Source organism: Pongo pygmaeus, chromosome 4 (assembly GCF_028885625.2).
Source record: "Pongo pygmaeus isolate AG05252 chromosome 4, NHGRI_mPonPyg2-v2.0_pri, whole genome shotgun sequence".
Lineage (NCBI taxonomy): Eukaryota > Metazoa > Chordata > Mammalia > Primates > Hominidae > Pongo > Pongo pygmaeus.
The window spans coordinates 35,644,764-35,663,705 of NC_072377.2; positions in this window are offsets into that span (position 1 = coordinate 35,644,764).

Genomic DNA, 18,942 nt, shown 5'->3' on the forward strand with positions numbered 1-18,942 from the left:
TAGTTGTGAAAAGGTTCCCAATAACCAGAGGGTAGTACTGTATTGTGCAGAATTTAGAGAGTGAAAATTCTTCCAAGCTTCAAGTCAGGGCTACAGGCAGAATGAAAATGCAAATTTCAGACTCCTAGCCCAGATCTGCCAAGTTTAATTAAAAATGCATTTATTATTGACTTGCCTTAAGGGAAAAGAGTACAATATATAATGTCTCTCTTTGCCAATTCAGATATCAAAGATATAAAAAGGCAACTCTGGGGAAAGCTTTAAAAATTAACAATGCTGAAATGAAGAATGTTTTTAGATATTTCCATGTGTGTTTTTGCACCAACCTGATATATGCTAAGTAACTGAAAGTCTCAGGAAGGCTCTGAAAGTGTTAGGATTGGAGATTAACTTAATACAATGTAGTAATAAGTAATATTCTCAAATAACTTTTATTTTAAAGGGTATTTGAAATGATCAATGCCAAATACATTGTCCTACTTTCTATAAGAATGGTTCAGTCAGAGCCACCACTAACCTACATAGTGGCTTTCTGGGAATTAGAAAATAATGTCCCCTGTGGGTGAAAGCAGCCCATGTGGCACTCAGCTGGTGACCGGCAGCAAAAGCTGGTTTCAGTTCCTCATTTGGCCTCAGTGCACTGTTGCGTAGCAATATGTAACAGCTCTGGTTAAGTTAAAGTAGGTTAGGAACTTACTCCTGTGTGGCTGAAACTTAGGTGTGAAGTCTCAAGAAATGTGTACAACTTGGTTTGTGAAGAACTCTCTTGGTTCTGCAGAAGGCTTCATCAATGCCAGCCTTGGACATATTACTTAATGACTGTATCTCTAGTCCTCAAATAATTTCTCACACTAACTTTCAAGAACTTTAAAAAAATATTTGTTCAAGTCCATAGAGGAGGAGAGTAAGGGCCAAGGCAGAGGCTTATAGTGTCCTGATCAGTTATTCATTTACCTCTCAACAAAGATTTCACAAAATGGAATTTGCATTATCTTGGGTAATTTACTTGCTTTCAAATACAGAAGAGACTCCCTTGAAAGAGGCTATCACATAGATTTTACATTTCAGAGGTGTTGCCTTTGTTAATGTGTTTTCAAAACAGGGGGGAAAATGCAATCCTCTCTCCATCTGGAACTTCAAGTAGAACATGAGAAACAGCTGAAAGCGTAGAGTAAAAATCAATGTTAAAAGTAATGTGAATGGATGGATAGCTGATATTTTAATAGTTCTTTGGGGGTATATTTTATCCCTATAAAATAATGCATAATCATGATAAAACATGCAAACAATACAAAATTTGTATGGTAACAAAGGAAACTCCCCTGCACCATTTCCCAAATCCTACTCCTCTCACCAGAGGAAAGCGCTATTAAATGAATGAATGCTTCTAGATTTTTTTCTAAGAAATTACACATACGTATCTTTAGATACTATTTAAGGAAACATTTGTATTAAAGTAGAACATACATATACAAAAGTACACATATCATAATTTATAGCTCAATGAAGTGTTACAAAGTGACCACCAATATAATCATCACCCAGACCAAGAAACAGAACATTATCAGTACCTCACAGACCCCTAAGTGTTTCCTATCTATATATAATTTTTATATATAAATGCAATAATAAGGTACACATTTTTGTGCCATTTACTTTTTCCACTTAAGATTTTTATGCCAAGAACATATATACTTGTTACACCACTGTATAATTTTCCTTATGGACTTAATATGAGTAATATTGCCTTATTAACAGATATTTAGTTTATTAAATTGATCTTGTATGAAATTTTAAGCTGAGAGTTTTCAATTCTTTATTTTACCAAAATAAAAATCATTCTTTTGAATCTTTATTTTTATCAAAAAAAACTCCAACGTTGCTAACTGATAATTTTTCAAACATAAAATTGCAATAATCCACAGGTCAGTAAAGGCCTTCCAGAAGCCATTCATGGCTTCCTCTGAGTAATCTTTATAAATACTTCTTAGTGACAAGACAAGCAGATTTTCTTGGTTCCTTGTCTCTCCCTCTCTCACAGGGGCAGGAATGTCTGGCCAGGGCATGAAGAAGGCTAACCCATGCTGCAGGTTGAGTCCTAGAGCCAGTACTGTCTGGCAAAAAAGATTCTGATTTGTAGCGTTTGCCAAACGCTGTGATATCTATACTCCCACCATGACTGATTTCAAGTGACCAACTTGAAGTCACTGAACATGGAGTTGGGAGAAGATGCAAACAATTAGCTCTTAAGAGCAGCTGCAAGATGCCTTCAACATGCCCCTGCCTGGGGTCCGGAGGGAAGAGAGCAAGTGTAATCACCTGATGGGTTCTTTCTGATCACTGCACAGACCAAATCAACTCACTGGGACTATGGTATTGCAATAGAGGAAGAGTTTAATTGACACAAGGACAGCGTGTGCTGGAGAACTGGAGTTATCACTGAGGTTTTCAAGGACAGTTGGTGAGCCAGAGAGTAGGGAATGGGTGCTGTTGATTAGTCGAGGATGTCATCTGAGAAATAGTCCTTCTGTGCTGGGTCCACCTCTGGCTGGGGCCACAGGACTGGTTGAATCATGAACCAGGAGTCCAGGTGGGGGTCAGTTGATCTTCAGAAATGTAAAAGTCTGAAAACACAACTCAAAAGGCCAATCTTAGGTTCTGCCATAGTGATGTTATCTACAGCAGTAATTGGGGAAGTTACAAATCTTGTTAATTCCAGAACAATGGCTGGTTATTTTGTCGTTTAACTATGCCTACATTTTAGCAGGCTCTTCTCCTAATCCTAACTTTGTGGCTTTTTATTAGTTTTACAAAGGTGGTTTAATTTTAGGAAGGACTATTAATATCCTTGCTTTAAGGTGAAACTATAAACTAAGTTTCTCCAAAAGTTAGTTTGGCCTATACCCAGGATTGACCAAGGACAGCTTGGAGGTTAGAAGCAAGATGGAGTCAATGATGTCAGACTATTCTTACTGTTGTAATTTTGCAAAGGTAGTTCACATGGAAAAGCAGGAAAAAGAGCCAAATGGACCATGAATGAGTGCTTGTTTAAAATAGAAAATAAAATAATAATAACAAAAGGAGCAGAATGGAGATCTGAAATAATTTTCAATGGTAAATTGAAATTTACCATTGCTTTGAACAGGAGTGGAGTGTCCAAGGAGTGCCTTTTTGTTCTAATCAGTCACATGATACAGGGTACATGAGTGCTTGAGCTGCCCACTCAACAGGTCAGTTTTAACTTTCTATCAATATAATAATCCTGGGTTACAGAGGAAATATGTATATTGTGGAATTTCCCTTCTTCATGCCTGTGACAATCAGCAGAGAAAAGAAATAACACCACCCCCAACCCCACACACAAAACTGAAATCGAGACAAGGCAATTGAATAGAGTGTTTCTCCAAACTAACTGCCTTTAGTCGAGACAAATTTATTTTGTGCACACCATATACCAAGGGCTGTTCTTGGTGTTCAGGGAAACTGGTAATCAAGAAAGAGCAAGTTAATAGAAGAGAGACTTCAAAAGTAAAGCAAGTTTGGGAAGGGGAAGAATACTTGTTTAGTACTTTACCATTAAAATACGATGCTATCGGAAAAACCCTTCTAGACATTGGCTTAAGCAAAGACTTCATGACCAAGAACCTAAAAGCAAATGCAACAAAAACAAAGATAAATAGATGGGACTTAATTAAACTGAAAAGCTTCTGCACAGCAAAAGAAATAATCAGCAGAGTAAACAGACAACCCACAGAGTGGGAGAAAATCTTCACAAATTATGCATCCAACAAAGGACTAATCTCCAGAATTTACAAGGAACTCAAACAATTCAGCAAGAAAAAAACCAATAATCCCATCAAAAAGTGGACTAAGGACATGAATAGACAATTATCAAAAGAAGATATACAAATAGCTAACAAACGTATGAAAAAATGCTCAACATCACTAATTATCAGGGAAATTGAAATCAAAACCACAATGTGATACCATCTTACTCTTGCAAGAATGGGCATAATAAAAAAATAATAGATGTTGGCATGGATGTGGTGAAAAAGGAACATTTTTATACTACTAGTGGGAATGTAAACTAGTACAACCACTATTAAAAATAGTGTAGAGATTCCTTAAAGAACTAAAAGTAGAGCTACCATTTGATCCCGCAATCCCACTACTGGATATCCACCCAGAAGAAAAGAAGTCATTATACAAAAAAGATACTTGGACATGCATATCTATAGCAGCACAATCCAGAATTGCAAACATATGGAACCAGCCCAAAGGCCCATCAATTAATGAGTGGATAAAGAAAATGTTGTATATATATAATCTCCAGATTGTATGTGTATATATACACATGCCATGGAATACTACACAGCCATAAAAATCAATGAAATAATAGCATTCACAGCAACCTGGATGGAACTAGAGACTCTTATTTTAAGTGAAGTAACTCAGGAATGGAATGGAAAACCAAGCATTGTATGTTCTCACTCATAAGTGGGAGCTAAGCTATGAGGACCCAAAGGCATAAAAATGATACAATGGACTTTGGGGACTCTGGGGAAAGGGTGGGAGGTGGGTGAGGGATAAAAGACTACACATTGGGTACGGTTTACACTGCTTTGGTGATGAGTGCCCCAAAATCTCAGAAATCACCACTAAAGAACTTATCCATGTAACCAAACACTACCTGTTCCCCAAAAACCTATTGAAACAAATAACATGATGCTAGACTGAGTGAAGGAGCAATTGATGGTTAGTGTAGGGATTTAAAGCCTTCTAAGCAAGACATAAAATCCAGAAGCCAGGAAAGAACTGATACATTTGATTCATAGATAAAATTTCTAAGTTGAAAAAGTATACTGTCAACTAAGTGTAAAAAACAAACACACATGTTTCACATTGCAAGGGTCATTCTCCTGTTGATAGCTCTTACTAACTCTATTAGTTTTCTGTCACTGCCTGTATTCATTTGCCAGTGCTACCATAACAAATATCACAGACTAGGTGGTTCAAACAATGGAAGTTCGTTTTCTCACAGTTCTGGAGGCTAGAAGTCCAGGATCCAGGAACCAGTAGCGTTGATTTCTGGTGAGGCCTCTCTTCTTGTTTTGGAGATAGCTCCCTTCTTGCTGTTTCCTTACATGGCCTTTTCTCCAAAAATAGTCACTTTGGAGGTTAGAGATTTAATATGTGAATTCTGTAAGGATACAATTCAGTCTATAATGCTGCCATAAAAATTTCACAAACTTAGCAGCTTAAAACAACAAAATTTTTTTATCTCACAGTTCTATGAGTCAGAAGTCTGCACTGGCTCATCCAGATTGGTTTCTCTGCTTGGGGTTTCACAAAGATGAAATCATGGCACTGTCTTGCTGGGCTGTTATCAAGAGGCGTTGGGAGGTATTTCCTAGCCCAGCCAGGTTGTTGAAGAACCCAGTTCCTTGTAGTTATGGTCCACTGTTTCCTTGCTGGTTGTAATCTAGGGGCCACTCTTGGCTTCTACAGGTCTCTATCAGGTCCTTGCATGTGGGCCCTCCACATTGGCACCAACAACAGTGCATCAAAGCATTCTCATACCTGGAATCTCTTTGATTTCTTGTTATATTTTTATGGTTTTAAGGGATCATGTGATTAGATTGGGCCCACCTATATGAAACAGGATTACCTCCCTATTTAAGGTCTGTAGCCTTAATCACATCTGCAAATTCCCTTTTGCTATGTAATATAAAATGCTCATAGCTTCCAGGGAGTAATACATGAGCAAGAACATACAATAGGGAGGCCCATTATTTAATTTACCATAATAGCATCTATATTAGAGCTTCAACAATGGTGAGCAAAGAACTTAATTTGTTCTCGACTTATGAGAATAGCTCTAGCATTTCCTCATTCAGCATAATGCTGGCTTTTGACTTGAAATGTGTGCGTGTGTGTGTGTGTGTGTATCTGACTTCTCTGTATTAAAAATATTCATTTATTCCTATTTTCTATTTTTTAAATCAGTAATGGATGTTCAACATCATCAAATGCCTTTTTGGCATTATTACACTTACTTTTTATGTAACTAACCTATTTGTCTCGTTTATTAAGTTTTCTTGTTTGTCATTGGAGTTAATCCTTTCTCCCTATGTTCTGGAACTATTTGCTAGCTACACTAGTTGTCTGTTGTTTAAGAATTTAAAAGAACTAATCTTTAAAACCACTAGGGCTTGGCACATTTTGAGGGAGAATTTCTTTGACAATTTTCCTAATTTTTTCCCTCTTTTTAGGTCTTTTTATATCAGTGCTTCCTTTGAAATAAAATTTTAAAAAATCTAGTCTGTTACTACAGTTTTTCATATTGAACATCTATACACATACATTGAATGCACATGATATATATATATATATATATATATATATATATATATATATCAGTATTTTAAGGTTTTAATGTGTCCAGTGGACTTTCTTCTTGCCCACTTTTTTTCTGGGTGAGATTGACAATACTACTACTCATACAGGGACAAAGTATGTCTACACTGTTTTACTGATTCATAGTAGAGAAACATGTCTCTCAAAATATGTTCATGGTAATGGAAATGAGATGTTAAAGCAATTTCATCAAGTTCTTGGTATTAATTTTTAACTTTCCCAAAAGGATGAAAATAAAGCTATATTTTCAAAATCTATCTTCAATTTTTCATTAGTATTCAATTCTAACAACTTATTCTTTAAGGTTATACATTTATAATACTTCTTTTTAAAAATGTTTAACTAATTTTTTTTTTGAGCCAAAACCTCACCATGTGCTTGCCCAGGCTAGTCTTCAAATCAGGTGATCCTCCTGCCTTGGCCTCCCAAAGTGTTGGGATTACAGGAATGAACCACTGTGTCCAGCCTATAATATCACTTGATGAAAGACATAGATTCAAAACTAATTCACTACCTAGAATGGATCTTCTTTTGACCCAAAAGAAAATTCAAAACATCTTATCAAGTTTGGAAGGTATTTAGTATGATAACTTTTTGCAAGTGTGCAGTATTCAGATCACTAACCTACTTCATGGTTACTTATTATTAAATTACGGAACATGTAACAATGGTCTGTAGAAACAATTCTTCCAAGCTTCTAGCTTTCATTTTTGCTCTTATGGTTTATCTCCAATTGAAAAATTGCATTTTTTGTCACATGGAAGTATTGAAATCGTAAACAATTCAGAAGATATTAGAAAAAAGAAAGTCCGGCTGTCTATTTTGCATCTTTAAAACGTTGAGCCCAAATATAAAAGAAATTTTTCATATCTCAAACATTCTCAACAGTTTCTTCCCCTCGATAACCATGTATGTCATTGTGCAATAACATTTATGTTCAACAACCGTGGTAAATTTTTACATAATTCACAATTTTTACTGCATCAGTAAGCATACTGATTAGGTCAGCTGACATTTTTCACAGCAAGACTTTCTCAATGAAGGAAGCAATAGTTGATGTATATCCTAGCATAGCTTCTTAACCTACTTCATGGTTACTTATTATTAAATTACAGAACATGTAACAATGGTCTGTAGAAACAATTCTTCCAAGCTTCTAGCTTTCATTTTTGCTCTTATGTTTTATCTCCAATTGAAAAATTGCATTTTTTGTCACATGGAAGTATTAAAACTGTAAACAATTCAGAATAAATTAGAAAAAAGAAAGTCTGGCTGTCTATTTTGCATCTTTAAAAAGTTGAGCCCAAAATATAAAGAGAAATTTTTCGGATCTCAAACATTCTCAATAGAGTTTCTTCCCTTCGATAACCATGTATGTCATTATGCAATAACATTTGTGATCAACAACCTTGGTAAATTTTTTCATAATTCACAATTTTTACTGCATCAGTAAGCATACTGATTAGGTCAGCTGACATTTTTCACAGGAAGACTTTCTCAGTGAAGGGAGCAATATGTTGATGTATATCCTAGCATAGTCCCTTAACCTGGAATGTTTTCCTGTCATTGCAGCTGCATCACCAAATCATCCTCCTGTATAGAACTTACACTCCAAACCACATTTGTTGACAAAAAATAGACAATTAAAAGTGAAAATGATTACAAAAAGGAATAAGTTATAAAAGAAATAAATGCTTACGTTTTTCTCATTTTTTGAATACATTAGGTTGCAGTTGATACGTCTTAAAATATCACAAGTTGTAATACACATTAATTTTCTTTTAGGCCGTTTTTAGTAGAATTAATTATTCCATCCCTGATCAATAGTATTTTAAATAGTTTTTGGGGGGTTGACTAGTATATGTTCATTTCACCTACAAATAATAAGTGCGTCTTTTTAACATTTGTATTTCTCATTTCTTTCTCTTTCCTAATTGTATTGAGTACCACATCCAGAATAACATTAAACTAGAATTTTTCAGCACTAATGCCATTACGGATCAGAAAAGATTTGTTGTGGGTGCCAGGGAGGGCTGTTGTATGCACTGTAGAATATTTAGCAGTATCCCTGGTCTCCACTCAGTAGATACCAGTAGCAATATGACATGATCAAAACATGAGTTGGAAGTAAGTGAGAAAGCAAAGACAGAAGAATTAGAAAGTGAATATTGAAGGGTAAGAAATTGGTGAAGTATAATCCATTACTAAGCCACTTTGATATTATTTTTGAATTATGATATGTATTTACTTAGGTATCAGCTATGTAGCACAATTTCATCTATTAAAAATCTGCAGAGATAAAAACTATAGCAAAAACTATCAAAGTTGTTATTTCTGAGTGTTGAGTTCTTAGAAAGCTTTTAACTTTTAAAATATCTTTATATTTAGTTGAATTCATTTTTTGTAATTCAGCATATATATTTATAATAAAGTAATACCACTTAGAATATTAATATACATCATTTTGTAGGTTTCCCATAGTCATTTTCTAAATTTTTTGCAATATACTTGTATTATAATGAAAAACAAAGTTACTTTTAGAAAGGAAACTTTTTGGAGATGGACCTTGATAAAAAGCCCTGAGGAATGATTTTGGAAGTAAATTGTAGAACAGAGTTATTATCTCTGGAAGTATTGTTGGGTGACAAAAATCTGAAAATGTCCTAAATTGCCTTACAGCCAGTTTTATCTCATAGGAAACAGAGACAATAGATAGATTGTTTCCTATTATTAATACAGATTGGTGCTAGAACCAGCTACACAATTTTCAGAGCCCAGTGCAAAAGAAAATACTGGGCCGTTTGTTCAAAACTTATTAAGAATTTCACGATAGCAACAGCAGAGTATTAAAACTAAGTGGGTGGGGCCTTCTGAGCATAAGACTCTGTGCAACTGTGTAAGTAAGCCACATGCCCATAAAGCTAGTCCTTCCTATATAGGATCATTTGTTTATAAAAAAAGAATTGGTGGGACCTGGGAGAATACATTCATTTTACAGTTCATGGTAGCCAATGAAAAGTATGCCATAGATTTTAGAGAGATGGTCGTTAAAAAAAATCAGAAAAAGTAAGTATGAATTCATAGCATGAATCTTAGGCCATAGAGAGACAGAGAGTTAGGAAGTTCTTGAAAACTTTAATTTTCATTTCAAAATTGCAAACAAGAAAACATAGGGCAGGTATATGAAAAAAAAAAAAAAAGCTGATTATACTGGCCTTCTCAGATGAGTTCAAATTTTAAAGAACTTGTATATGAGAGAAAAACAAGGGCATGAACCCAAAAGTGAGTGTCACAGGGTACTATAGTTGCACAGAACAAGACCAGGCTTATCAAAGTTCAGAATGATCTGAGTCTTGGGGAAAAGTTTCACACACACGTACACACACACACACACACACACACACACACGTGGGCTCTTTGTAAGCTCTATTAGAACAAGAGCAAGGAAAGGATGTCAACCGGAAGTTAAAGAGTTATAGGCATAAAATGACAATGCCTGGATGGTAAAGTAGCAGGGATGCTTTTGCTCCTGTCTGACTAGCTAAATTGTGAGAGCGCTGGATAGTGGATACGAGGTAGCCTGAGAAAAATTTTTGGATACATTTTCCAAAACTCTTTTCTATACTCTGTTCTTCACAACATACCAGTGACTTACATTGAGATAAACTTGTGAATTATATGAAAGTTTCTTGAAGCTGAGAGACAGCTAGTATTTTCAGTGACAGAACCATTATCTTACACAATCTTAATAACTAGAATCATAGGTCAAATCGGATAAGACGAGTAAGAATCAGTACAAAGTTCTAATGTTTGGTCAAAAAAAATCAACTGCAAAAATATAATACAAAAGAGATGTGACTTATCAACAAAGATTTAGATTTGTCCAACATCTATGTGATTAGGTTAATCATAGATGTATGCCATTGAATAACAAACGAGAGGACAGTGCTGTGGTCAGACCACACCTGAAGTCCTGGGTATAATTCTGAGGGCCACGATGGAAGACAGTGACACCTGTAAATTACAGCCACAAAGAAGAGGCTGAACATGTGACTAGACTAAGTCATGGTGTGTATATGGGGCAAGAGGAACTCTCATATCCTGCCTGGGGTGCAATCACTTTAGAAAATAGGTTGATCTTATCTTGTAAGGTTAAAGACATGCATACCCTATGAGACAACATTTCTGCTCCTAAGTGTATACCTTGGAGTAACAATTACTTGTTGGCACCAGGATACATGATCTGAAAGGTTCCTAGCAACGTTGTGCATAATAATACACCACTTGGAAAGTTCCCAAATGTGCCTCAACTGCAGAATGGATTTAAGAAACCTGTCATAATTCAGTAATAAAAACAAAATATAGCTGCACACATCAATATGCATGAATTTTATAAACAATATGTTGAGCAAAGGAATTAAGACACAGACATATGTGTGTATGTGTCCATTATACAAACCTAAAAAAAATACAGGCAAAACTAAACTAAAACATTTAGGGATATATAGTTATGTGAATAAACTACCAAAAGGAGGGGGAAAAAAAAGAAGCAAATAAGCAATTACCTCAAAAGTTACGATAGCATTTTGGCTGGGCGCGGTGGTTCATGCCTGTAATCCCAGCACTTTGGGAGGCCGAGGAGGGTGGATCACTAGAGGTCAGGAGTTCGAGACCAGCCTGGCCAACGTGGTGAAACCCCATCTCTACTAAAAATACAAAAAATTCAATGGACATGGTGCGGGCATCTGTAATCCCCACTCCCTGAGAGGCTAAAGCAGGAGAATTGCTTAAATCCGGGAGGCAGAGTTTGCAGTGGGCCAAGATCGCGCCACTGCACTGCAGCCTGGGCGACAGAGACTACGTCACAAAAAAAAAAGATAGTATTTTTTCTCTGGAGGTCTACAGGATGTGAATAAATTAGAGAATTTGAAGGTCCAGGCAATATTCTGCTTGCCATCTTGGGTAGTGTTTAGACAGGTGTTTATAATTACACATTATGCTAATCATTTATAGGACTGTACATTATATCTAATATTCACAAATTTGGAAAGGTTAAAAAAGATAAGGGCTTCACAGCTGTATGAAGATGTTAAAAAGTATCTCAAGGTGTAAAACCCAGAAAAGAGAAGACTCTCTGAGAGCCTGACAATTATCTTCGGTTATTTTGAAGGCTATTATGCTATAGTGGAAATTTTGTTTTTGTTTACGTCACACTTTTCTTTTCTCTGGGTTCTGATACCTGTTTTCCTGGAAATCACCCCTTCCACTTTTCCCTTCTCATTTCATTCACATGGTTGACAGCACCCACTTCAATATTGTGTGATCCCCTCCTCACCCAACTTTCCCTCTCCCTACCCCACATAGCCACCATGTATTAGTTGAGAGAATACCTGACTCTGATTAGGTCATGAGAGTTCATTCTCTATAAATTTACATTCAGGATTCAATAGGGCAACAACTAGAATTTATTGACTGAGCTTACAAGGTAAAATGTCTGACTATGTGACTATGTAGAAACAATTACAGTGATATTTTCTCATAAGGTACTTACTACCAGCTGCTTGAAGGTGTTTAAGTGTGGCCTGAACGTCTAAGAAAGAAATGCAAATGAACAGAATATAGGAATAGCTGTGCAAAAACAAACAGAAAAACTGTGAAACTTCCTAAACACACAATATGGATATATCATCTTTTTTTCCCATACATCCTCTTTTTTTTTTTTTTTTTTGAGACAGAGTCTCACTCTGTCACCCAGGCTGGAGTGCAGTGGTGCGATCTCTGCTCACTGCAAGCTCTGCTTCCCAGGTTCACGCCATTCTCCTGCCTCAGCCTCCCAAATAGCTGGGACTACAGATGCCCGCCACCATGCCTGGCTAATTTTTTATATTTTTAGTAGAGACAGGGTTTCATCGTGTTAGCCAGGATGGTCTCGATCTCCTGACCTCGTGATCCGCCCGCCTTGGCCTCCCAAAGTGCTGGGATTACAGGTGTGAGCCACCGCACCCGGCCTCCATACATCCTCTTTTACCATTAAATGCCTTTATTTAAACATAATTTTTCCCTAAATTTAAAGAATACCATTCATCTCTGCAAACTTCAGGAAATATGTCTGATATAAGATTAATTTGTACTCACATTTAGATTTTAAAATGTTACAATTATACTATGTTGTGTCTTTTATTGTTTAATCCCTCTCTATACATACGTGTGTGCATATGTGTATAAAGATTAAACACACATATATGGACAGAGATTAAACAGAATACATATTTATATATGTATTACACACACATATTTATATTTTAATAAGCCTACATCATGCTTTGATCTCTATATTTTTATTTATTTCTTGAATTCAACTGTGTGAGCATGTTTGTCATTTCATCTGTTGTATCTTCAAACCTCCAGCACCTTTTTCTATCTTGTTGTACCTTTTAATTATTTCCTTAAGAAGGAAAAACATGATTTATAAACAGGGATAATGTGCTGACTTTAAATACCAGGATTATATTTTGTAAAACAAGAAACCAACATGGTAGAACTACCACTGACTAAACAACATTAATTGTTGATGACAGGTTTCCTTTGGTGGATGGGTACAGGAATTCTTCAGGTAAGAACTCTCATTAATCCAATGGAAAGACTGTGCTAAAATTTAGATTGTTACTCTAATGATAAAAAATTATTCCTATGTTGTATTCCATTATTTGAAAAAGGAAAGAGAGAAATATTAAGAGATGGGAGAAGTGTACATTATGTGTTATCCATTATTTAAAATAATCAAGCAGTTCTTTCAACTGAGGATGGAAACACAAGGGTACTTTTTATCATAAGACTTTTTTTTGTAGTTGTTATTTAGGGTTCAAGAGACGTATTTCTCCAATTTGACTTTTATTTATCTATTATTAGAAAATATCCGCCAGAGTATTTCAATTTAGAGTAATAACTTTAATTCTAGTATTTTGCCTTCCAGCCATTATTATCAAATAGTATTTTTTAAAACACTCTTAAGATGGCTTGAAAATCCATAATTATTACATTATTCATCACAAATGAATTCCACAATTGCACAGACTGTTAACATTTTCCATTGAAATATATTTTTAAATTTCCTAGAATTATTATTTAATATCTGAAATAAAAAAATACTCAAGTAGAAAGAGAGGAAGAGACAATTTGTGTAATTTTGGCATTGGAAAACCATACAGTTCAAAATATTAGAGTACCAGTGATACACAGGTTCTCACCTGGCTCTCAATGATCCCTACTTGCTGACGTTTGTGCGGTATTCACTCGCTTGAATGTGCGCTGCACATATCAACTCATTTCTAATGGCCAGAATATGGCAAAGTGACATGATATTACTTCTAAGATTAGGTTAGATAAAGACTTTGGCTTTCATCTTGTGCATACTCACTTTTTCTCTCTTGGATTGCTTATCTGAGAAAATCCATTTGTCATTTTGGGAGTCACCCCTGTGGAGAGGCCCAAAAATGAAGAACTGGAGCCTTCCAACAGCCATATTCATGAGCTTGAAAGTAGATCCCATCTCCAACCCAAGCTTTAGATGAGATTATTGCCCTAACTGATACCTTGACTGCAGCTACCTCATGAGGTACTTTGAGCCAGAGGCACACTGTTAATCTGTACCCATATTTTCAACTCATAGATACTGTGAGATGATCAATATTTGTTGTTGTAAACTACTAAATTTGGGATAATTTGTTATGCAGTGATAGATAGCTAATACATGTGTACCAGCAACACTGAAATATTAGGAGAAGGCATACAGTAGTCTCCCCTTATCCATGGGGGAATATGTTCCAAGAACCCAGTGGATGCCTAAAACCATGCAGAATAACAAACCCTAGCCAAAGAACACCAAGGTCACCTTTTCGGTTAAAGGAAGCACTTTATGGCTTCTTTAGCGTATTCGAATTTCCAGCATTACTACTCTTGTACTTTGGAGCCATTGTTAGCTAAAGAGTTACTTGAACACAGACTCTGCAATACTGAGATAGTCTGCCCGATAACTGAGATGGCTACTAAGTAACTAATAGGCCGGTAGCATCTACAGCATGGAGATGCTGAACAAAGGAATGATTCATGTCATACACATAATGGAGCAGGACAGTGCAAGATTTTATCATGATGCTCAGAAGAGTGCAAAATTTAAAACTTTAAAATTGTTTATTTGTGGAATTTTCCATTTAATATTTTTGGACCATAGTTGACTGCAGGTAGCTAAAACTGCAGAAAAGGAAACCATGGGTAATAGGAGACTATGGTTTTTAATAATATTCTATTTATGATCTCCCTACAAAAGTAAGGCAAAGGGCTGAGGGGCAGAAAATTGCCCACTCTGCTCCAGATGTCCACAGCCTAATCCATGGAATCTGTGAATATGATAATTTGCATGGTAAAAGGGACTTGGCAGATGTAATTTAGTTAAGGATCTCAACAGGGGAAGATTATCCTGGCTTGTCCAGTGGGCAATGTCATCACAATGGTCATTATAAAATTGAGACATGAGGGTCAGCATCAGAAAACAAGATGTGACAATGAAAGGAGAGCTTGAAGTAATGTGCTTTAAAGAGGAAGAAAAGGTTACGCATCAAGGAATGCAGAAGGCCTCTAAAAGCTGGAAAAAGCAAGGAAATGGATTTTCCTCTAGAACCTACACATGGAATGCAACTCTGCTAACACCGTGATTTCATCCTGGTGAAACTGATGTTGGACTTTTACCTCTAGAATAGTATAAGAACAAGTTTGTATTCTTGTAAACTACTTAGTTTGTGGTAATTTGTTATGGCAACAATAGGAAACCAATAGAGTTTTTTGGTGAACATCTCACTTAATTGTATGTAATTATCTCTGTATATTATTGCATTGGAATCCACATTTTGCACTGGCAAAACTAAGGGTTTAAGACTGCAGATTTGCAGATTGTATAAAAAGTTAAAGTTCAAATGAGACTTTAAGAAATATCACTTTACAGGAAGCATGATGCTGGCATCTGCTTGGCTTCTGGGAAGGCCTCAGGAAACTTATAATTATGGCACAAGGTGAAGAGGAGAAGGCATATCACTTGGTGGAAAGCAGGAGCCAGAGAGAGATGGGGGAGATGCCACAGACTTTTAAATGACCAGATTGCATGAGAACTCACTCACTATGACAAGGACAGTACCAAGGGTATGGTACTAAACCATTTGTGAGAAACCTGCCCCCATGATTCAATCACCTCCCACCTGGCCCTGCCTCCAACATTGGATATTACAATTCAACATGAGATTTGGGTGGGGACTCACATCCAAACCATAGCAATTGGACTGGGGCTTGTCTTTATCTTACTCTCTAGGTACAAATCTGAGAGTGGAATTTGAGTAGTATAAAGGTAAAAAGAAAATAAAGAAAAATCTACATCCCTGGTCAAATGGGGGAGAAAAAGGAAAAGAAATCGTATTCTGAAGACTCAGAAGAGAAGCACATTGGTGGAAAATCGTGATCTAATTATCTTAGAAGAACATTTTAAGAAGATGTTGGCACTTTTATCAAATTAAATTAGATGTGGCTTCTTTGAAACAGAAATAAAAAGACATAAGAAGAGAATGGACTGAGATAAGAAGGAACAGTTCAATATTAAAAAAAGAGAAGAATAATATAGTAAAATATCTTCAAGAAACTAAAGTATTATAACAAATTAAAACTCATATTGCAGGAAATAGAGACCAAAATGGTGCCATGAAAAAGCTAAAACAGAGTGTTGAGATCTAATTTGAGTGACTTTCTTGAAATGCAAAGGCTGGATAAATGATAGATATGAAATAGAGAGATGGAAAATACAATAAAAAGACAATTATTATTTATGAGGGAGGACAAAAATATGAAACAATGTTAAAAAACTTTTCAGAACAAAAAATATCAAGATATGCAGTTTTAAGAGTCAACTATCTTCTCGGCAAACTTAATCAAAGGAAATCTACACCTATGTACCTCTGACAATATTTTTATTTACAAGAATTTTTTTAACATCTGTAAAACCTTTAGATAAAAACGTATCTTTATATCTATGTTTATATCTATATCTAGATATACCAGTCTGTGTCTATGTCTATATACCTACATCTATATCTATAACCAATAAATAACCAAAATTCAGATTGGGCCAAGACTTTTCTTCTCAGAAACATTTGCAAGAAAATCTAGGGCAATATTTACAGAGTTTGAGGGTGGGGAGGATATAACCAAACATTGTCTCAGGCCAAATTGATTATCACGTATGAAGGCAATAAAAATTCACGCTTATATTTGGAAGGACTCATAAAGTACATCACCCATTTATTTATCATTCTTCAGCAACTTGAAGAAACATATCCAATGATATAGCAATAAAACGAAATTAAGCTTATGAGCAAAGAAATAATGTTTTTGAAGTAAGGGCGTAGTACACTAAAGCTAATTTTAAAAAATGAATTATTTTAATGTGGATGCACAGCTCAATCAAAATTGCAAAAGTATTAATGAAGAAGACAGCAATTGCTCCATAAATAACATATCCAAACTATACAAGTATATATTTGTACAAACATCACTAAAAGAATGTACATTCGGCTGGGTGCTGTGACTCATGCCTGTAATCCCAGCACTTTGGGAGGCTGAGGCGGGTGGACCACCTGAGGTCAGGAGCTCGAGACCAGCCTGACCAACATGGCGAAACCCCGTCTCTACTAAAAATACAAAAATTAGCTGGGTGTGGTGGTGCATGCCTGTAGCCCCAGCTACTTGGGAGGCTGAGGGAGGAGAATTGCTTGAACCCGGGAGGCAGAGGTTTCAGTGAGCCAAGATCACGCCATTGCATTCCAGCCTGGGTAACAGAGCGAAACTCTGTCTCAAAAAAAAAAAAAAAAAAAAGAATGCACATTCAAGATCTATATATTATATTTAAAAATGAAAATACCTATAAATGCACCAATAGAAAAAGAATTAAGCCCATTATTATGTGCATCATTGTGATGAAAAATGGCATAGCTCTTAAAAGAGCATGCCTGAAGAATAACAGTATGGCTGGAGAAGAGTATGTATGGGGAAATGTACACAATATATTTTAGGGAGGAAAGCAAGTTATAAAACAGTATGCATAAAATAACTATTTTTTTGTGAAAATGATGCATCTCTGTGCATGAAAGTATTCTAGAAAGTTTTGCACTATATTATCAGTACTGTTTTTCTCTGGGTAATTTTTTTCTTATGAGATTTATGCATTTTTTTTTTACCTTAAATATGTATCACTTTTGAACAAACAACATGTACATTCTCTGCTTCTGCAGCTAATAGGAAGATGAATACTGATGGTGTGGATTTGTGTCCCTGCCCAAATCTCATGTGGAATTGTAATCCCCAGTGTTGGAGGATTACAACCCACCAGTTGTAATCCCCACTGGTGGGAGGTGATTGAATCATGGGGACAGATTTCCCCCTTACTGTTCTTGTGATAGTGAGTGGGTTCTCACGAGACCTGGTTGTTTGAAAGTGTGTAGCACCTCCTCCTTCACTCTCTCTTCCTCTTTCTCCAACCATATAAGACATGTCTGCTTCCCCTTCCACCATGATTTTAAATTTCCTCAGGTCTCCCAGCCATGCATCCTCTACAGCCTGCAGAAATGTGAGTCAATTAAACCTCTTTTCTTTATAAATATACAGTGTCACGTATATTTATATATGCTCTTTAAAAACAATATGAGAATAGACTAATACAAGTACCCTTCTTTATTTTTCATAAGTTGCAGAAACAGTTGAACTTTAACCACAAATTACTGTCAGAAAGAGCAGCACAACATCCAGTAGGTAAAACTGAAACCATGATTTTGAGGTAGGCAGGCATTCCCTGGCATTTAGACGGACAGTGCTAAAGAATTCAGGTCACTGAGTCTTTCAGTTACCTGAGGTCCATTTTCTGGTCAATGCCAGCTAATGTGTCTGTTATGATAACTGTGCTATCAGAATCCAGCTATGCCAGGTGCCACATCCAAATTTTTTTAAAGTTCACTTAGATAACTGTTAAAATCCATGGTTAAAGTCCTCTGTTTTGTATTCCCTGGAAACAATACCAGTTGACCAGAGTTGACATTCAAGGGATTACTCTTTTCCACCCTAAGGTCATCATTTCAAACCCACATTAATTCATTCAGTTAATAGCGGGATTAGTCACAGAGTCTGTCCACAGGAAATAATTATGAAGTGCCAGACATAATTCTATCACCACATTCAGGATGGTAGTGAATAAGACACTCAGTTAATAAGATATCCACTCTCATGGAGTTTATATCCTATTGTGAGAAGAGGGTGAATAAATAGGGAATACAATTTTTTCATGTTAAAAAAGTGTTTCTACATCTTTTTTAAAAACTTTTAATTACCCCATGTGAAAGTGATTTTAAGTGAAAAATGCAATATTAACGGATGCATTGTTTTTATAGCAATAGTCAACGTCTTTCCAGTATTACTCTGTGCGTTAAGTGCGTATCA